This window comes from Protopterus annectens, chromosome 4.part1 (genome assembly GCF_019279795.1).
Source record: "Protopterus annectens isolate FY-2018-M chromosome 4.part1, PAN1.0, whole genome shotgun sequence".
In the NCBI taxonomy this organism is placed as follows: Eukaryota; Metazoa; Chordata; order Ceratodontiformes; family Protopteridae; genus Protopterus; species Protopterus annectens.
In genome coordinates, this window is record NC_056734.1 from 1005013857 (window position 1) to 1005036629 (window position 22773).

At 44.7% G+C, this 22773-nt stretch overlaps 1 protein-coding gene across 1 annotated transcript in view; it reads left to right on the forward strand.

Annotated features, from left to right (window-relative positions):
- The window catches only part of DLG1 (discs large MAGUK scaffold protein 1), a 3205960-nt gene that overhangs the window by 1304593 nt on the left and 1878594 nt on the right, over positions 1-22773 (forward strand). The gene's annotated exons all lie outside the window — the stretch shown is intronic.

A 22773-nucleotide genomic window follows, 5' to 3' on the forward strand; every position in this document is an offset into this window, starting at 1 on the left:
CTTCCCCTCGTCCATGGCTTTCGTGACTGTCTTAAAGACGTTGACCAGATTTAACAGACATGACCTCCCCTTGACTAAGCCAAATTGTGTAGGGTCGAGTGTTTGGATGTTGCCAATGTCCCTGTTAATGAGGTCCATGATAATCTGTTCCATGGCCTTGCTGGGTCTATAATTTCCTGGATCAGTGGATGTTCCACCTTTGTGTAAAGGGATGACAGTGGGTGTCCTCCACTCAGCTGGGACAAAGCCCGGTACTCAGGCTTTGGTTGAATAAAGTGCCTAATGGTGCTGCAGGTTCATGCCTGAGTTCATTTAGGATGCAGCCTAGGATGTTATTTGGTCCCATGGAGGCTGTATGTTTTGCCTTTGAGAGGGCAGTGATGACCTGTTCCCTAGAGATAAGGAGTGGTTAGAGGGCAGGTACTGGGGATGTCCTGATTTACTGATTGGGGGGGGGGTGCAGAGGGAAGAAGCTTTTGATGAATCTGTCAACCAGTAGATTGGCTATATCCACAGCATTTGTGTATGTGGTGTCCTTGACCACTAGTTCTGAACAGATCTGGGTGCTTCCTTTGAGGTTGTGGACATATGTGTGAAGAAGGCCTTCTGATTGTTTGTAGTAGATATGGCCTGTTTGGACTCAAAGTTGGCTTTAGAGGATTTCACTAGTGCTCTTATTTGCTTGTTCAGGCTAAGGAGAGATTGCTTCCAGTTGGGCACCTGCTCCTTCTTGGTCCTGGACAGCAGTTGTTTCCTTTAGTTATATAGTTTATTGCAGATGTCCACCAGACATGTTTACTCTTCCTTGTGGAGGATGATTTTTGTCCCGTCAGGTATTCTGATTTCATGCATCTATATAAATGCTCGTATAGTACTTTGATGTAGATTTGGACATTGATGCCATTTCCTGCAGTGGGGGAGGGGACTGTGAAGCTGTTTATACCATCCCTCTGGAGGTTGTAATCAGCTTTGTAGAAGTTTTTTTGTTTGACCCTAGCTAGAGGGGGGGGGGGGTCAGGGGAAATGGTGACTTCAAAAGTGACCGTTTTATGGTCAGATTTTACCAGGGAGGATGATACCATAGGGGTGATGCAATAGTTACTCATGTTAGTTCAAGATATTATCGTCCAAGATATTATCACCTCTTGTGGGGGGGGGGGATCGACTAGTGGTTCCAAGGCATTTGCATTTATAAAAACTGAGGAATCTCTGGGCACTTGTGATCTGGTATGAGTAGTTTTTTCAGTCTATGGTTGGGTAATTAAATTCACCCAGGATCAGGGTAAAGGGTTGAATCCTGATAGATATTGAAGAGGTCCAGATAGGTGGAGTGGGCATATTGAGTCAAATTTGTGGGCCTGCATAATGTGAATAGAGGTCTTGTCAACGGTTAACTGCACCCGGAGTGTCTCCTGTGCATCATACTGTTTGACCAGCCTGGAGGTGCTTGAAACTCCACCTCCTTTGGCTTTGCTGCCCACATTTTGGGGTCTGAATGTATGATAGGATGAGTAACCAGGTAAGGCTGGGGTGCTCTCCACAGCTTTGAACCAGGTTTCTGTGACTGCACAAATCTCAACATCTTCCAGGTTTAGGAATGCTTGCAATGAGTGCAGTTTCATGTTTAGACTCCTAGCGTTTATCAGCATGACTTTAATTTGCATTTTGTTGAAGTTTTTATGTTAGTAGTATTGACGACCTGACTTTTCCTAAAAAAGGCACTATGGTTCATAGGTTGGTACTAGGCTATCGGCCCTAGGGGCCTATACAAGTCTAGCCATAACAATTCCCTGGCTATTACTTCCCTGGTCCCCTGTCTAACATGGTGATTGACATGATCCCTGGAGTGAATTTCCAATCTCCCATCCAATCGTCAAGGTTCTTTTTGAAGAGGGCCAAAGAGGCGCTCAGCTTGACATGTATGGGCAGTCTGTTCCAGAGTATGGGGAGTCTCTGGGTCAGGAACCTATCCCACCAGCATGTTTTGTTCATTGTGATGACCAAGGTGTAGATCCCTGGAGCATGTGGCTCTGAGGGATTGGGATTTCTTTGTGTAGCATGTCCAGCAGCTCTGGGTTTGACATGGCCTTGTATGTTAAGCAGAGATCGCCTCTGAGCAGGCGATATGTGACAGAGTATAGCTGGAGTTTTTTTAGATGGTCAGCATAGGGCATCTGCTTTAGGCTTGTGATTCTTTTAGTGAGGTATTTCTGTGGCCTTTCCAGTTGTTGCAGATCTCTTGTGAGGTACATACCAAATGGGGCGTTGTACTCTATAATGGGTCTAATGAGGGATGAGTACAGTGGGACAATGACCTCCTTTTTTCTGGATGAAAAGCCCTTAATGATGAGGTGTGCCACATAGAAGGATTTCCTGACTGTTGTGGTGATGTGGTTATCGAAGGTGAGACCACTGTCCACTTGTGTCCCTAAGTCCCGTATCACACTTTCAGTGTTTAGTGTACTGCCACTTATGTGGTAATTCATGGGTACATGGTTTTTCCCAAAGGGGATAACTATACATTTCTTGGCATTGAGCTTGAGCCCATGGCTCTGGCACCAAGCATCTGTTTCTGTAAGACCCTTCTGTAGAATATCCACATCATTTGGGGATTCAGTAATGTCTCCCAGTTTGCAGTCACCTGCAAACTTTGTTAGCTAGAGTCCCTTAGTGCTGGTGTGTACTTCAGAGAAGTAGATGCCAAACAAGAGCGGTCCCAGGACTGAACCCTGAGGTACTCCACTTGTCACTTGTCTGGAGCTGGATTTTGAGTCGGCTACTTTTACAGTGTGGGTTCTGTCGGTAAGCCAGTTGGCAGACCATCGAGTGACGTAGGGATTAATCCCCAGCTTAGTAAGTTTATCTGATTCCAAAGTGGGGGATGGTGTCGAAGGCCTTGGTGAGGTCAAGATAGGCTGTGTGGACCGCCTTGCCCTCATCCACAGCTCTGGATACTGATTCAAAGAAGTTAATCAGGTTAAGGAGACAAGATCGAGCCTTTACAAAACTAGAGTCTTGCCTGGGGAGGCAAAGGCCTTTGACAGAAGCCTGAAGCCCAAGTAAGACAGATGCAGGCCATCTCTAGCAAAGCATTGTGGTCTGTCAATCATATCTTCCCAGGCTGCCAGGTACTGGATCCCCCTGGAATGACACCAGAAACTAAGCCAATTGTTAAAGTCAATAATTTTCTATTTGTATTGAGGCATCATTCTGGGTGACAGTAGGATGCTGCTTAAGGCTAGGGACATACTATCTGCTTGAGACACACATATTCAGCAAGCTCATTCATGTCTCTCTTCATATAGTTCAGAGAGGTACATCTCAAGTCGTTCACGCCAACATGGACTATGACAGAGTACAGTACTTGTTGAGAGACTTGAGTGCGTGTGTGATATAGCAGATTCTGGCACCAGACAAACAACTAACGGTGACTTTCTCTTTTTCCATCCTGGTGAGAGGCACATCTCTGTGTCTCACAATGGAGTTTCCTATGACTAACATCTTGGGTTTATGGTTAGGCCTTAGTGGTTGCAAGACACTGGTGTGTGAGCTATGCATTGTGTAGTTGTGGGTGGTGGTTGAGGTGTAGTGATTGTGTTGACATCCTTCTCAGTGCCAGATATATACTGGCTTGTGAGGGAGAGAGCATGGACTCTAGCTTCTTTATGTAATTGCATCTCTCTCAACTTCTGTTCCTAGGTGGTAGTAGTAGATGGTTGTCCACGTATATGAGGCAGTTGTTACACTGCCTCAGGATGCCCATATCAACCAGGCTGGCAGGAAAAAATGTAGGAAATTGTCCATCCATATTTGTCAGAATCTGAGGGAGAGAGGCCAGGGAGAGCTAAGGGGTAGACCTAAAGCCCAAGTGCTTTAACCAAAACTAAGAAGCTTAGAATAACACTTAAAATTTAAACAGGCTAAAAACAAGCAGTAATAAATGCAGTAGAGAAGATGCAGGTGAACAGTTTAGAGAACAAGTAGCAGAAAAACCAAGATGAAGTAATAGAGTAGGAAAGGAAACACAAATATGTAAAAGCAGCTGAGTAAAGTTTTTTTTTTTTTTTTTTTTACCACAAAACACTAACATATGCGAGAGATGCAATTATACAGCCAAACTGGAAACTAAACTGTCTCCACCCAAGACTGGAACAGACAGTCAAGAGGGAGAAGGTTAACACTTGCACCACAACTCCAGCCGCACACAGACCTACTAAAACAGCACTGGCAAAAAATACACATAAATACACAAAATCATACTTGGAGGCTGTAAATAAAAACCTGCAAAAGCTTCAGAGACCTCCAGAACAGACACCCAAACAACCTGCACTTTCCGTCACAAACCAGACAACACATAAAACACAGTCAGTGTGCCACACAATCACAGACCTTAAGGCGAAATAACATACCCAACACACTAGTAATAGGTGACTCTATAGTCAGGCACACTGATGTCCCACTCACTAGGCTGGACAAGCAGAAGGTTACTGTTAGCTGCCTTTCGGGAGCCAGAATCTGCCACATAATACAAGCACTCAGGTCACTCCAGAACAAGTACAAATATGACTCTGTCATTGTTCATGTTGATGTGAATGACCTGAGAAGTACCTCCCTGGACTACATGAAAAAAGACAGGGAAGAGCTCTCTGATCATGTAGCCCAGGCTGGTATGACCCTGACCCTGAGTAGCATCCTGCCCTCACCAAGAATAATACCTCAGTATAAAGAAAAAATGATCAATTTCAACAATTGGCTAAGCTTCTGGTGCTATTCAAAGGGGATCCAGTGACTGTCAGCCTGGGACGACATGCTCGACAAGCTGCGTTGCTTCGCAAGAGACTGCTTGCACCTGTCACCCCTAGGCTTTCGAATACTGGCCAAGGTTCTTGCTGCCCCTATAGTGCCTTTTTTAGGCAAGGGTCAAAAGTCAAACCCACCTCCGTAAACAGCACAATTAACAAAAAACTGAGGGTTATGCTACTCAACTGCAGGAGTTTAAATCTCAAAATGCACGCGCTCGAAGCACTCCTTAGTTTGGAGAACGTCGACATCTGTGCAGTAACTGAAACCTGGTTCAAGGCTCCAGAGAGCACCCCAGCACTGCCAGGCTACAACTCATGCCACACGTTTCGGCCACAGAACACGGACTGAAACACAAAAGGAGGGGGGGGTGTATCCATATTCATCAAGAATACCTACACCTCCAGGTTAGTGGTGCAGCATGATACTTCTGAGATCATCCATGTGCAACTAACATCAGGCAAATCTGCAATGCAAATTGTGGCCTACTACAGATCACCCTCCATGATCCAGGACCACCACCCCACTTTTCTGGAGACGCTGGAAAAACATGAAGGTCCTTCCAAACACCCTGATATTGGGCGATTTCAATTACCCTACCATTGACTGGGAAAACTATTCGAGTACAAATTCCCAGGCCCAGCGCTTCCTGGAATTCATCAACTCAAACGCCCTGGATCAGCTGGTAAACTCCCCTACCAGAGGTGAAAGCATATTGGACCTGGTCATCACCAGCATGGGCGACAAGTATTCCACACCGGAGGTGAACCCGTCACTGGTTAGATCAGACCATAAACTAATCACTCTGGATGTCCACACCCCACCACCACCCCCAACTAAGGAAACCACAGTAAAAACTTTTCTAAAGCAAACTTCACCTTACTTAAGACAGAGGTGGTAAGTTTCACAGCCCCCATGCTAAAGAATAATGCTGCCCAAGATGCAGAAACCTTTACAAATGCACTCTATGAGCACCTACAAGGATGCATGGATCGTGCCATCCGTAGCAAAACCAAGACTCACTCCACTAAGAGAAGGAAACCAGTTTGGTGGACCCCTGCAATAAACCGGCTATACAATAGAAGGAGGAAACTAGTTCAGAAAAAAAAGCAAATCCCAAGATGGAAAGACATCCTTGATTAGTATCAGTAAGAAACTGAGGTCCCTCATGAAATCATCCAAGGCTAACTTCGAAAGAAAAATAGCAAAGGATTCAAAAGATAACCACAAAGCCTGCTTTAGCTGTGTTAAGAAACTAAGTGGCAGCTTGCAGATGTGCACTGAACTAGTGCAAAATAGAACAAAATATACCGAATGTACTGATGTTGCAAACATCCTGGCAGATAGATTCAGTGCAAACTTCACCCCCTCTCACCTCCAAAAGGGCCCACAATAATACCGGAAAAGTGTAGTGTCCCAAAAATCACAGATGCACAGGTGAAAACAGCCCTTTCAAAAGCCAAAAACACAGCGTCAGTGGGACCAAATGGTGTCCCAGGCTGCGTCTTGCACGAACTACAGAACAAACTAACCCCCCACGTAAACACGCTGTTCAACCTCAGCCTCTCCACAGGCTACGTGCCCATAGAATGGCGCACAGCAACGGTTATTCCTCTCCAGAAAGGAGGGGCCACAACTGACCCTGGTAACTATCGCCCCATAAGCCTGACTAGCCTGGTCTGCAAGGCTGTGGGGTGCATAATCATGGAACTCATTAACAAAAAGTCATTGAGAACCTCCAAACACTTGACCTGACCCAGTTCGGCTTTAAGGACAGATCATGCCTACTAAACCTGGTTGACTTCTTTGAGATGGTCACCAAAGCCATAGACGAGGGAACGGTGGTTCACACAGCCTACCTTGACCGCTCCAAGGCTTTCGACACCATTTCCCACTCGGGTATTACAGAAAAACAAACCAGCTTGAAAATAAACCCCTACGTCACGAGATGAGTTGCCAACTGGCTTACAGACAGAACTCACACAGTAAGAATAGCGGGCTCCAGGCCCAACTCTAAACCAGTCACAAGTGATGTCCTGCAAGGCTCGGTCCTGGGACCCCTACTGTTCGGCATGTACTTCTCAGAAGTACAGGCAAACACAGGAGGACTATGGCTAACCAAGTTCGCCGATGACTGCAGACTGGGAGCCATAATTGACTCTCTGGCTGACATGGACATCCTCCAAAAGGGCCTTACTGAGACAGACACCTGGTGTCAACGTCATGGCCTCAAGCTAAATGCCAAAAAAATGCATAGTCATCCCGTTTGGGAAAAACAAAATACCCACAAATTACCATATAGGTGGCAGCCCCCTTAATATAGAAGAGGTAATAAGAGTTCTGGGGACCCAGGTAGATAGTAATCTCTCCTTTGGCAATCATATTGCCAAAGTAGTTAGGAAATCCTTCTATGTGGCCCATCTAATTACTAAAGGGTTCGCATCTAGAAGTAGAGGTTATAATGCCCCTCTACTCGTCACTCATTAGACCCATCAAAGAGTACAATGCCCCATTTGGGATGTACCTCACAAGATACTTCCAACAGCTGGAAAGACCACAAAAGTACCTCACCAAGAGGATTACTGGTCTCAAACATATGTGCTATGCAGCCCGACTGAAAAAACTCTGGCTGTACTCAGTGGCATATCGCTTACTCAGAGGTGATCTCTGTCTGACTTACAAAGCCATGTCCAACTCAGAATTGATGGACATGCTCCACCTAAAGAAATCCAAGTCACTGTGAGCCACGCGCTCTAGTGAGCTAAACCTCGCCACTACAATAAATAGAACATGCTAGAGGGATAGATTCCTGTCGCAGAGACTCCCCATGCTTTGGAACAAAATTCCAAATTACATCAGGCAGAGCCCCTCACTAACGCTCTTCAGGAGAAACCTTGATGAATAGATGGGTAAAAGAAAATACACCCCTGGGATCACTTCATTGGCTCTGCTTGACAGAGGATCAGTTAATTAATCAATGGGATGGCAAAAGCCGCCACACTCTGGCTAGGCTTATAAATGCCCTCGGGCAGATAGCCTAGTACCTACCTATGAAAGAGAGAAAGGAGAGAATTCATGGTTAAGAAACTAAGGAGGTTGGCCTGCCCACATGTTCTTTCTGTATTAGGTAGAATGTGCTAATGACACTGGACTGGGAGGAGTGTCCCAGATCAAATTTACAGTAGGGGCAGGCAACTGTAGAGCCACCAAGTATAAGAACAAGACACTAATAGGAAGGGAGGGTGGGAAACTATGCTGCAGTTACTAGCTGCACTGTTTTAGGCAGAAAACACTAAAGAAATGTTTATCACAACAGAGAGACGACTTCTTCTTCTGGCTTTTCCCTGTTAGGAGGTCGCCACAACGGATCACCTGTCCACTCATGATTGGCAGTGGAGTTTTATGGTGTTGAGTTGCTAGCCCGGTGCCAAACCTTCCAGTGAAGGCACACACACACACACTCACCTAGGGCCAATTTGGAGTGTCCAATCCACCTACAGCATGTCTTTGGGATGTGGGAGGAAACTGGAGCACCTGGAGGAAACCCACGCGACCACAGGGAGGACATGCAGACTCCGCACAGAAGGCACCCCAGCCGAGAATCGAACTGGAGAACCTCTTGCTGTGAGGCGACAGTGCTAACCACTGCACCACCATGGCCGCCCTAAAAACAGCAGTGAGACACTAAGTGAAATTTTTAAACAGATAAAGAGCAAGCAGACTCTAGAGAATGCTTTTATCTTCAAACAAATCAGTTACGTGATACACTCCTTGGCAGGAGATCAAAAGAAACAGATGCTTAACAAATGGAGAAAATTTCTAGTTAATACCTTTCACACAGTGAAACTAGCTATAAAAGCTTTATGAATAGTGTAATAGTAACAAAAGTGATTTAACAGGCCCTGTAAAGCAGACAATTTCAGTACAGTAGTGCAGATTAGTTAATAGCAGTAAAATACAGTGAAAAATAGGTAGCAGACAATAAAGAAGTGCCATAAATGGTTAGAATATTCAGTAACTGGTAAAAATAAGCAAAAAAAAAAAAAGGATACTTCTTATATGTCACAGATCAGAGTTGTGGTTAGTGCCCCTCCTCCGTTCAGCTCAGTGTGAATAAACAATGGTCTGTCTGAGAAATTGTTTAATTGAACAGTCAAATCTTGCTATGGAATATGCTCCTTGTACTCTGAATCAGTTATTCTGATCCATTTTCTTTTTCCTTTACACATGTATCTCTTGACCTTGGACATGGTAAAATCATGCTTGTCTTCTGTTTGACTACCTGTTTTGATCCTCATACCTTATCCCGTTTTTGCATATTGGAAACCATTCTGTCATTTTATCATATAGTTTCTGCCTTTGCTGGTTTATCTTCCTCTGTTCATACACAGCTCATCAAAGATGAATCCTGCCACCTTATTTGTGGTCCTTCAATATAGCCTCCTAATTAACCTTATTTTGTGAAGGAATGCAAATGCTGGCATTGTCATACTCCTAGAATCCCAGTTGACTCTATTGAATGCTTTCTGTGCATCAGGACTTGCAAACAGTAGCAGCCTTTTTTGCACTCTACTTCCCTTTGAGTCATCATTCTGTTAACATTGTCAAAAGTTTGCTTCCCCACCACAAAACCACATTAAAATATATCAGTTTTGGCAACATCTCTCCCGATGTCCTTCAAGGATGCATCTGCAGTCCTTACAAATGGGTTGTCCTGTCGTCAGGCAGCCCTTCGGTCGGCCGGATTCCAAAGTCTGGGTCTGGCTTCGGCTGGTGTCGCACTTCACCCGACGTCATTGCGGCAGTTATTCGGGTATAAAGGCATCAGCCGGCGCCATTTTCCCCAGTCTTTCTTGCCGCGTGGCGCCCGAAGCAGAAGCTGTTCGCAAGTGCTGGTCGGTCAGATCCAGAGATTACTACTACCGAATACTACTTCGAAGACTTCTATAAAGCTAAGTACCCCGTTGGGGACTCTTTCTTGCCTCAGCCGATGTCAGAGAAAGTTAATAACTGTTTATCTTGTGGGAAACAAATACCTCATAAAGATTTCCACTCCTATTGCATACATTGTTTAGGCCCAGACCACAACGTAGCAGCTTGTCTAGCCTGTGCTTCTTTTAACCGGCGGACGCTTAGACGTCGCTCGGACTTTGCTGAACAGATTTTCGGCTCCGATTTTGCCTACATTATGCCATCGGATCCTCCGACTACGCAAATAACTAAAAAACGCAAAGAAAAGGACCGACACTCGCGGTCCGCGGTTTCGGCTGAAACCGCGGTTAAGCAATCCACGAGTGTCTCGGTTTCGGCCGAAACCAAGCAAGCGGTTCTTTCTACAGCCGATAACTTGCCTTCTACCGAGGCCTCTTCTATTCTGGTAGAAACGGCTTCTGAAATCCAGCCTTCTGTTGCGATTTCGCAGGATTTATCAGACACCATTCCACTAGATATTTATACTCCTGCACGTGGAGCTGCTAGGCCTCCTCCAGCTATGTCTATTAAGGCCTTTGCCAGGGCTAAAGCAGCCAAAACTTCCAAACCTGTGCCTGCCAAGCCCCCCTCTCACAGGCCCAGCACCAGCTCCCATATGCTTTCTTTGGCACAGGATCTCATCACTTTAATCCGTGGATCCCAGCCTCATCCAGACAGGGCCTCTCTCCCTCCTCCAGAAAAGAGGCCTAGAGCAGAGCCCCCTGAGCCAGTAGCCACAGATGATTCTTCTGATGATTCAGAACATTCAGAGCCTCCTGAGGCTTCTTATTCTCCTTACGAAGACTCCGATGCTGAGGAGTCCATCCCTTCAGCCTCTCCTCCTGAGGAATTTTCCTTTGGGGAAACCTTGCATGCTATGAGGGAACATTTTCAGTGGCAGGGCCAAGATTTCTCAGACTCAAGAAAAAGGCTTAGGACCTTTCTACACTTACCACAACATAGGCCTTTAGCTATTCCTCCAGTTCTATCTGTTGTTGATGATGCATTTAATGATGCTTGCACTACTCCTGATACTTTACCTCCGGCTCCTGCTAAACCAGATAGGTACTACAGGGTCCCGGACACTCATCACCACTTATATAAGGCCCCTTTTGCAGATCCAGAGACTATCTCCCAGGGCCCTAAAGCTGTAGCAGCTACTTCTTCTAAAAACCCTCCCTCTGAAAGGGAATCCAGGTCCTTAGAGAGATGGGGTAAAAGTTTACACCTCTGCTACTTTGTCAGCTAGAGCTTTGAACTGCCAATTTCATATGATTCAATATCAAGAGTTTATGCTTGACCAGTTGACTAAAAAGCTGTCCTCTGAAGAATCTTTAGATAAACAGTATGTTCAAGAAATGTTACATAACATACAGCAGGTTAGTAACCATTCTTTAAAATGTGGCTATGATGCACTGGAGGCTTCCTTTAGATCAGCCATGACTGGCACAGTTATCAGGAGGCATGCATGGTTGAAAGAACAGCCATTACCAGACCATGTCAAATCTAAGCTTTTGGATGCACCTATGGACAAGGTCAATTTATTTGGTGCCCCCGCACAGCAGGTTCTGAAAAAGATGGAAGAGAAAGCAAAATCTGTGCAAACAGTAAAAGATTTCTTACAAGTTCAACCTCCAAGGTTTAGCAGGAATTGGCCCTCCAAGAATTGGTCCTTTCCGGAGTCCTCTAAGGCACAAAGAGGCAGGAATAGGCGCTCTAGAGGCAGAAACCAATCCAGAGGTACCTACAGGGATCACCAGTGGCAGGGTAACAACCAACGAGGCACGGATACAGCCACCACCACTACAACAACTCAATCACAGTGACTTGGCGGTGGCACCGCCTACCAGGGAACAACTAGAAGCACCCTTAGGCGGAAAGCTAACCTTATTTTCAAGAAACTGGCACTGCATTACAAGAGAAAAATGGATTTTGCAAACTATAGACCAAGGTTACAGGTTCCATTTCCATACTCTACCAGGAAAGAGAGGAATGCCAAACCTACCACCTACTCAAAGGGCAGAAGCTCTAAAACAAATATCTCAATTATTAAGAATGAGAGCTGTGGAAAAGGTACCATCTATGGAGCAAGGGAAGGGATTTTACTCCAGGCTCTTCCTGGTACCAAGAAAAGAAAACAAATGGAGGCCTATTCTAGATCTGTCCACTCTAAACACATTCCTCATTGTTCTAAAATTCAAAATGCTGACTCTACAGCAGCTTCTTCCCATGCTGGGCAAGGAGTCTTGGCTGGTAACTCTAGATCTCAAGGAGGCATACCTGCACGTCCCCATAAGACCAATTTGCAGAAGATACCTCAGATTTCTTGCAGGATCAGAGCATTATCAATTCTCAGCATTGCCCTTTGGCTTATCTACTGCGCCCAGAGTGTTCACGAAATGCCTGGCATCAGTAATCGCTCATTGCAGACTTCAAGGAATTCAAATCTATCCCTACCTGGACGACTGCCTGATACAAGCGGACAACAAAAACAAATTAACAGAAGACTTACAAAGAGTCATCTACCTGTTACAAGCCCTGGGATACACAGTCAATACAAAAAAGTCAAGGCTGATTCCATCCCAAATAACCTTTCTGGGTGCAGAACTGGACACATCAAAACAAATGGCATTTCTAACTGCAGAAAAGAAAGAACAACTTCCTCTCTATTTCTTGGCATTAACAAAGCAGAGCCATCTAACTGCAAGAAAAGTGCTACAAGCTCTAGGCTTCATGGCATCCTGCATAATTCTGGTCCCTCATGCCAGGCTTCATATGAGAAAGCTACAGTGGTACCTAAAGAATTTGTGGTCTCAGCACAAGCACAGCCTGGAAACCAAAATTCCAATGATCCCATGCCTGAAGCAAGAGTTCTTATCGTGGGCTCAGGCCTGTCAATCAACCACAGGACTGCCCTTCAGCAAAAGTCATCCAAGACAAACTATCACGACAGATGCCTCAGACCTCGGTTGGGGGGCACACATGATGGACAAGTGCATTCAAGGCCTATGGACTCAAGACCAACTGCATCTGCACATAAATCTAAAAGAAATGATGGCAATAAAATTGGCAATCCAGGCATTCAGACCTCTTCTCCACGAAGGCCAGCTGTTGATAAGGACAGACAACACCCCAGTTATGTGGTACATCAACAAACAGGGAGGCACACACTCATACCCCCTATGCCGGCTGGCACTAGACTTATGGGATGTGGCTCTGACTTACAACCTTCAGTTACAGGCAATTTATGTACCAGGGAAGGAAAACATTCTAGCAGACATATTAAGCAGAACTACAACAGATGCCCACGAATGGATTCTGCATCCGGACATCTTCAAAGCCATCACAAGAAAATGGGGATTACCACAAATAGACTTGTTTGCATCCCCATACAATCACCAGTTGAAGAAATTCTGCACAAGGACTTACCACCCACTTGCTTGGAAGGTGGACTCCTATCCTTCAGTTGGAAAAGCCTGACAGCATACGCATTCCCACCACTTCCTTTGATGCACAAGGTGCTTCTCAAGATCAAAGAGGAACGTCCGAGGATCATTCTGATAGCCCCAGACTGGCCAAGACAACATTGGTACCCACTGCTGAGGAGCATGTCCCGGGAACAAATATGGAAACTACCCCTGATCCCATTACTGCTGACACAGAACAACTACAACATTCTGCATCCAAGCCTAAAAACTCTGCAGCTAACTGCCTGGAACATTACATGACAGAAATTAACCCTAATTTATCCCAAAGGGTTAAGGACATAGTCCTGGAGGCTCGTAGACCTTCAACAAGAAAGAATTATGCAGCAAAATGGAAAAGATATCTCATCTGGAGTGCTGCAAAAGGGCAAGATGTGACACTGGTGAAACATAGCCAACATCCTGGAGTACATGGCTGAGCTCTACCACACAGGCCTGTCCTATTCCTCCATCAAGATACATGCATCAGCTATTTCAGCACAATACAGCTTGGATCCTCCTGTCTTCTCGCATCCTCTGCTCAGACAGTTTCTGAGGGGAATTAAAAATGTAAAACCTCCCAGGAAACCTCCATTGCCAGCATGGGACTTGAACTTTGTGCTAGAAAAACTAACTCTACCTCCTTTCGAGCCAGCAGCTACAGCAGATTTGCAATACTTATCCTGGAAGACTGCCTTCCTGCTGGCAATAACTTCAGCAAGAAGGGTCTCTGAACTACAAGCATTAATGGCAGTACAACCCTTCCTGATCTTCCATCAAGATAGAGTGTCCATGCGAACAAATCCTACATTTATGCCTAAGGTGGTATCCAGAGTATCTTTAAATCAGGCTATCCACCTTCCTACATTCTTCCCCAATCCACAGAACAGGGGGGAAAAGCTCTTACATACCTTGGATGTACACAGGCAATTACGCTACTACCTGGACAGGACAAAAACAATAGAAATCTGACCAGCTTCTGGTAGCTTATGCAACAGGAAAAGAAGGAAAACCAATTTCTAAACAGACAATCTCCAAATGGATAGGAAATTGCATTAGACTTTGTTACTCCTACCATGGAAAGAAAACTCCAGAGAACATCAGGCCTCACTCCACAAGGGCCACAGCCACTACCACAGCTTTCTTATGAGGAGTGGCTACCAAGGACATTATAGAGGCTGCTACTTGGACCTCCGTGCATACATTTGCCAAACATTATAACTTACCTCTATACTCTAGATCCCGTGCTGGCTTTGCCACTGCTGTTTTGCAAGGGATCCTGACTACACCATAATCTATTCTCATTTCCTCCTCCCTAGTTTAGCTATGGTATTCTACCCATTTGTAAGGACTGCAGATGCATCCTTGAAGGACATAGTACAGTTTTGTACCTACCATAAATGTAGATGTCCGAGAGGAATGCATCTGCAGTCAGGATTACCCACCCTCCTTCCCCTCTGAGGTACTCCTAGGGTACTTACCAATCTTCAGCTAGCTTGGGGGGGATCTATTATGGTGTATTTGTTTGTATATATGTGCATACATGTTTATTTTGTGTGTTTGCTCTCTACTATTTGGAAACTTTGGCATTTATCCAAATTTAGCCTACCAAGAGGGCACCTGGCATCTGGGGCAAGAAACACGGAGGAAAATGGCGTCGGCTGATGCCTTTATACCCAAATAACTGCCGCAATGACGTCGGGTGAAGTGCGACACCAGCCGAAGCCAGACCCAGACTTTGGAATCCGGCCGACCGAAGGGCTGCCTGACGACAGGACAACCCATTTGTAAGGACTGCAGATGCATTCCTCTCGGACATCTACATTTATGGTAGGTACAAAACTGTACTTTCTGTTAGCCTGAGTGGACATAACACTTGATAGACGTGGTTTAAAACTGAAATGGGTTTATATGAAGCTGAGTCTGAATTGTGTTTATTATCTTTGGGTAAAACAGCCACTACAACTTTCTTGCAAGATACTGGAACCCCCACTCATCTTTTTAAAATACTTTTTAACAAAACCTTCCAGTTCTTTGTCACTTTTTTCACTCCCAACTTCCAGATTTCCACAAGAATATCATCTGTTAATGGAGACTTCCCTTTTGGTGTAGGTATCACTATTTTAATTTAATCTCTGCCTATCTTAGCTACTAATTGTTGAGGGTCATCTGTCTCTAACCTGTGCATTAAGTCTTTCCGTAAGTATTTCCATTTACGCCTTTTTTTGATTTCTACATTTCTCTGCTTTAATACAGTTTTCCATAAATTTTCCGAAATATCCCGAATCTCTCTGTAGGATCTCTGGTTATTTTTTTTTATGAGCTTTCTAAGCATGACAACAAACCTTTGTACCTTTTGTTGCTTAAGTCATTGTGCTGGAAGCTTTTATTCAGTGGAATCGCAATAAATATAGTTGCACAGCACCAATATTTCTAATCTCGTGCATATTATCTAAGTAGTCCCTTATTTTCCATTTAATACATAGCTGATCCTCTTGTTCTTTAGTTCTTAACGTTTGTCAATACTTGTCTGTAAATAATTCCTGTTACTTTTGTCTCCATATCTTTCTTATTTATTCCTACCATGTTTTTAAAGTATAGTTTCATTTTATCCCAACCACTGACTCTCCCTTCTGAAAAAATTCCATCTTCCCTAATAGATCTTGAATTATTTCCATTAGCCATTCCGTAAGTTTCTCCCTCTTTAATAGATAAGTAGAATAGTTTGTCACGTTTTACTGGGTTTTTGGTGTAGTACCACTGTCTCATTTTACTTTCTATCTTTATTTCACATCATACACCAATAATAAATTATTGGATGTTTCAAAGCTTTCAATTAAATATGCATGCTGTTGTGAGATGGTCAGTCTAACCCAGATGTTCATCGTGCATACAGCTGCAGTAATCACAGATGGGTTTTCAGCCGTCAGGCGGTCCCTCGGTCGGCCGAATTCCAAAGTCTTGGTCCGGCGTCGGTTGTCGTCGCTTACTCTTCTGACGTCAGGAAGGCCAGAGTATATAAGACACAGCCGACGCCATGTTCTTCAGTCTTTTTTGCCGCGCGGTGCCAGAAGCAGAAGCAGTTCGCAAGTGCCGGTCGGCCAGCTCCTGATTTACGAAAATATTTGGAACCGAAGTCTTCATTAAAGCTAAGTACCCCGTTGGGGAAACTTTTCTTGCCTCAGACCGATGTCAGAAAAAGTTAATAATTGTATTTCTTGTGGGAAGCAAATACCGCATAAGGATTTCCATTCCCTGTGCATACCTTGTTTGGGCCCAGACCACGACGTCTCGGGCTGTCGCTTTTGTGCTACCTTCAATAAACGCACTATCAAGCGTCGGGCGGAGTTCGCCCAACACTTTTTTGGTAGAGCTTTTGACTATAAAATGTCGTCGGACTCTCCAACTACCGTTTTATCCAAAAAACGCAAGGAAAAGGACCGACACGCGAGGCCCGCGGTCTCCACTGACACCACGCCGAAAAAGGCTACTCGTGGTCTGGTTCTCAGCGAGACGCCTTTGCAGTCCCTGACTACCGACGACACTCCTTTGGCGGTGTCTTCTGTACCTGAGACCGCTGGGTCATCGGCCCTTTCCCAGACTACAACCGAAGCCCCAGCTTATGTCGAGCCTACTAATGTGGACAGATCCACTTCCACCCATGGTGTATTTAGGCCTTCATCTTCTTTTTCTATTAAGGCCTTTACTAAATCCAAAGCAGCCAGGCATCACACTAGGCCTGCTGCTCAAGGCCCATCTCCTGGACCCATGCCTAAGAAACAGATGCTTAAAATGGCTGAGGATCTAATAACTCTCATCAGAGGTTCTCAGCCCCCTCCTGAAAAGAGACCCAGAGTGGAGGAAGAATCCCCCCTCTTCTGATCAGGGATCCATTTTATCAGAGCATTCTGATGCAGAGGAACACTCTTACTCCCCTTTTGAGGATTCGGATGCAGAACAGTCCATTCCTTCTGTATCCCCCCCTGAGGATTTTTCTTTTGGGGAAACCTTGCACACCTTGAGGGAACACTTCCATTGGGAAGGCCAAGACTTTTCAGATTCCAAGAAAAGACTTAGGGAATTTCTTTGGTTACCTCAGCACAGACCTCTGGCTATACCCCCTGTTTTGGAGGTACTGGATGATGTCTATTCGGAGGCTTGTCTTAATCCTGATTCTCTGCCTCCTGCACCAGTAAAGCCTGATAGATATTACAGAGTACCCAGTTCTCACCAATTTCTTTACAAAGGCCATAATGCTGACCCTGAAACCATTTCACAAGGCCCTAAGGGATTAAAGGCCTCCACTGCCAAGAATCCACTTCCTGCAGAAAGGGAATCTAGATATCTAGAAAGGTGGGGTAAGAAGGTGGTATATACCTCGGCCACCCTAGCCATGAGGGCCTTAAACTGCCAGTTTCATATGATTAAATATCAACAGTTCCTGTTATCACAATTAAAAATCAAAATGTCTCAACCTGAACAACCAGATTTAAAAGAGTTACAGGATATGATGCATAGTGCGGAACAAGTGGGTAAACACACCTTACAATGTGGTTATGATGCCCTAGAGGCCTCCAGTAGAGCGGCTGCTACAGGATCAGTCATTCGCAGACATGCCTGGCTTAGGGAACAAAATTTGCCTGATCATGTGAAAGCTAAACTTCTTGATGCTCCTTTACAAAAGGATGTACTTTTTGGTACTAATGCTGAGGATATAGTACGAAAAATGGAAGAAAAAGTCAAAACTATGCAAACTGTCAAAGCTTTCTTACAGGTCCAGCCACCACGATTTAGCAGGAATTGGCCTTCAAAAAACTGGTCTTTTCCAGCCACTGACAAGCCCCAAAGAGGGAGATACAGATGCACAAGGGGCAGAGGGCAGTCACAAGGATCATATAGAGGCAGACAATGGCAATCTCCAGCACCAAGAGGTGGTGAAGACAGTGCACAACAATACAGGAAGCAAACCCAATGACTCCCTCATTTCCATGCCAAGCAAGTCTCAGCTGGCAGCACCTTTGTGAGGGAAACTAGCATTATTTGCAAACAATTGGCATATTGTCACAACAGACAAATGGATTCTGGACATTATAAACAGAGGCTACAAATTTCAATTTCACACTCTTCCAAAAATGAGAGGCATGCCAAACCTACCACAAAATCAAAGGGTAGAGGCACAACTGCAAATTTCAAAGCTCCTAAACATGAGAGCTATACAAAAGGTACCTACGCACCAACAAGGTCAAGGTTTTTATTCAAGACTCTTCCTGGTTCCAAGAAAAGGAACCGACTGGAGACCCATTCTGGACTTATCCATCCTAATCACATTTCTACCCGTACCAAAATTCAGGATGCTCACATTACAGCAGCTTCTTCCCATGCTGGGCAAGGAGTTTTGGCTGGTAACATTGGACCTCAAGGAGGCATACCTGCATGTCCCAATCAGACAAAGCTGCAGAAGATACCTCAGATTTCTTGCAGGTTCAATCCACTATCAATTCTCTGCATTGCCCTTTGGCTTATCTACTGCGCCCAGAGTATTCACAAAGTGCCTGGCATCAGTGATCGCCTATTGCAGACTTCAAGGGATACAAATTTACCCTTATCTGGACGACTGCCTGATCCAAGCGGACAGCAAACAAATACTACTGGAACATCTGGCATATGTGACACGGTTACTGCTTTCTCTGGGATACACCATCAACAAGGAGAAATCAAGGCTAACACCATCTCAGAAAATAACCTTCCTGGGTGCCAGCTTGGACACAAACACCCAGATGGCATACCTTACGCCAGAAAAACAAGGGCAATTATCTCAGTACTTCAAAACACTAGCAAAAGTACCAGGCTTACTGCAAGGAAAATCCTGCAGGCTCTGGGATTCATGGCATCTTGCATTCTTCTAATCCCATGTGCAAAGCTGCATATGAGGAAACTTCAGTGGTACCTAAAAAATCTATGGTCTCAACACAGTCACAGCTTGGAAGCAATTATACCAATAATTCCATGTCTGCAAAAGGAATTTCTATGGTGGGCCCAAGCATGTCAAGTAAACACAGGCCTTCCATTCTGCAAGCCTCAAGCAAAACAAGTCATAACCACAGACGCCTCAGATTACGCCTGGGGGGCGCACATGAAGGACAGGTGCATTCAGGGCAGATGGTCACAAAAGGAAAAGCACCTTCACATCAATCAAAAAGAAATGCTAGCAGTAATAAATGCAATTACAGCTTTCAAGGACTTCCTGCAGCCAGGACAATTACTGATAAGAACAGACAACACCACAGTAATGTGGTACATAAACAAACAAGGAGGAACACACTCATACCCCTTGTGCAGACTAGCCATGACTCTGACACTCTGAGCAGGAATATGACAGATCCACACGAATGGAAGCTGCATCCACAGGTGTTTACGGAGATAATCCAAGCGTGGGGAAGGCCAGACATAGATCTTTTTGCCTCCCACAGGAACCATCAATTGAAAAAGTTTTGTTCAAGGACCTTCCATCCAAAGGCCTGGAAAATGGACGCCCTTTCATTCAGTTGGGCAACATGGACAGTTTATGCATTCCCACCCCTGCCTCTTCTGCCCAAGGTGCTTTTGAAAGCAAGAACAGACAAACCGAGGATGATATTGATTGCTCCAGACTGGCCAAGGCAACACTGGTATCCACCCCTGAGGAACACATACTCCTCCCTGGTCCCTGCCTCTAATACCTCTTCTGCTGACGCAGAACAGCTACAAAACCCTTCACAGTCAGCTGAAAACACTCAACCTAGCTGCTTGGAAAATTCCTTAACACCACATCAGACTCTACTCTCCAAGGAGGTGAAGGATGTCATTTTGGAGGCCAGAAGACCATCTACAAGAAAAGCTTACTCTGCAAAATGGAAGCGGTTTTGCTGCTGGAATGAGAAAAGAAGACAGGACCCTAGAAAATTGAACTTGCCTCAGGTTTTACAGTACCTAGCTGAACTGCTGAACAGTGGACTTTCATTTTCTTCCATTAAAATACACGCCTCAGCCATTTCTGCAGAATACAACACGGATCCTCCTTTATTCTCTCACCCTCTCTTACGGCAGTTCCTCAGAGGGGCTAAGAATATAAGACCTCCAAGGAAGCAACCAATACCAGCGTGGGACCTTAATTACATACTAGAAAAATTAACATTACCTCCCTTTGAACCTGCTGCCTCAACAGATCTGCAATATTTGTCCTGGAAAACAGCTTTCCTTCTGGCCATCACTTCAGCTCGTAGGGTTTCTGAACTACAGGCCCTCGTGGCGGTGCAGCCCTTCCTCATCTTCCATCAGGATAGGATTTCCCTTCGTACTAATCCATCTTTTATGCCAAAAGTGGTATCCAGGGTAGCCTTAAACCAAGCCATACACCTACCTACCTTTTATCCTAACCCTCAAAACAAAGGGGAAAGGCTGCTTCACTCTTTAGATATCAATAGGCAGCTACGTTACTATTTGGACAGAACAAAGTCCTTCAGGAAATCAGAACAACTTTTTGTGTCCTATGCCGTAGGGGCTCAAGGGAAACCAGTTACCAAACAGACCATTTCCAAGTGGATTGGCCACTGCATACGATTTTGTTACTCCTATCATGGGAAATCTGTCCCTACTGGTATCAGATCTCACTCCACCAGGGCCACAGCCACCTCTACAGCCTTCCTCAGAGGTGTGCCTACTAAGGATATTTTGGAGGCAGCCACTTGGAGTTCTGTACATACCTTCACAAAACACTACCACCTGCCCTTATACTCCAGAACAAGAGCAGGCTTCGCCACTGCTGTTTTGCAGGACATTCTGGCTCAACCCAGTTCCTCATGGTACCTACCACCCTATGCATAGCTTTGGGACTCTACCCATCTGTGATTACTGCAGCTGTATGCACGATGAACATAGTACAGTTTCCTACCATAAATGTAGATGTTCGAGTGCTAATACAGCTGCAGTACAGGTTTCCCTCCCTCCTTCCCCTCTTGGTTAGGGCATGGGGCCTAACAACCTCTTCATACCTCCTGACTGGGTTATCCTGTTATGTTTTATTTGCTTGCTTACACTGATTTTGCATTACTTTGCATTGCTTGCATATGTGGATAAGCTTTACTTATGTATTGCCTTCCTTTTGGGGGCACCTGACATCTGGGGCAAGAAAGACTGAAGAACATGGCGTCGGCTGTGTCTTATATACTCTGGCCTTCCTGACGTCAGAAGAGTAAGCTACGACTACCGACGCCGGACCAAGACTTTGGAATTCGGCCGACCGAGGGACCGCCTGACGGCTGAAAACCCATCTGTGATTACTGCAGCTGTATTAGCACTCGAACATCTACATTTATGGTAGGTACAAAACTGTACTTTCTTGTTCCTTAGGAAATGTGTAAATTCTGAGTTCCTACTACTGAGTTCACATCTTCCATAACAAAATTCTCATATTTCTTCAGAAATCTACTTTTCTAATGTTTCCTTCTAGCCCCCCAGATCCTTACAGTTGTAGATCAGGTTCCAACCCCATTCATAAATACTAGCTGCTGAAAACTAGTTATTTTTTTTCCAAAATTGCCTTAAGCTTCATAATATCAGTTTTAGGTGGAATATAAATGCATCCTGATATAATCCTTCTCCCTTGCCAATAACCCCTTACTACCACAGTCTACCTTTATTCCTATTATCCCATTTTCTGTCCCTACAGGAGCCCCTCTAGTAATCAGTATAAAACTCAGTTTCCTTTGTCCCTGATATTCTGTTGAATGTTCAACCAGAAATCCTATCTTTAACAAATTCGCATGCCCATTTCTATCCATGTGCTTCTCTTGCAACATTATCAATAAGGCTTATGGGTAGACGATGGCTTTTGTAGCTTATTCTCTTCCCACAGCTTTGAACTTCATTTATTTTTCATTAAAGTACTTCCCCATATGCCTTTAAATGCTGATTGCACTTTGTATACTTCACACACGGTGTTCAGACCTGTCATGATTAATTGCTTGCATCTGCACACTGTTCAGCGTTCTTATGATTCATTGCTTGTACCTGTCGACAATTTGTTTCCCACTGAAAGCCTTTGCAGATTTTTCATAGTGTGCATAGGCTTCATTATTTTGAACCAGTTTGCATCCCTTTTCAGGCCCCTGTGCAATTCATGTCTTCATAATCCATCCCTATACTGAATTTTGCATAGTCTTCTCATAGATCAGTTTTGTTTACTAGGTAGTGGGTTCTGTCTGTGCTAAACACCTTCAAACGTACCTGATCTGGCACCAGCTTCTATGATGCATCACTATTCAGTTTCCAGAAAAACTTTGCCAGTCCCTTAACTACTGCTCTGTCCATTATCGTATAGTCCACTCACCCACTGACAACCTCTTTGGGCTTGTAATGGTTCTCATGCAAGACACTATTTCAAAGTTTTTTTTTGTATGCTATTCATCTGTGTTTATTAAAGCTGTACATAGGTCTGATGAAAGTTTTAAAGAATGTTTCATGTCCTAGCACAAAGTAATACTTTTTATATATTTCTGTC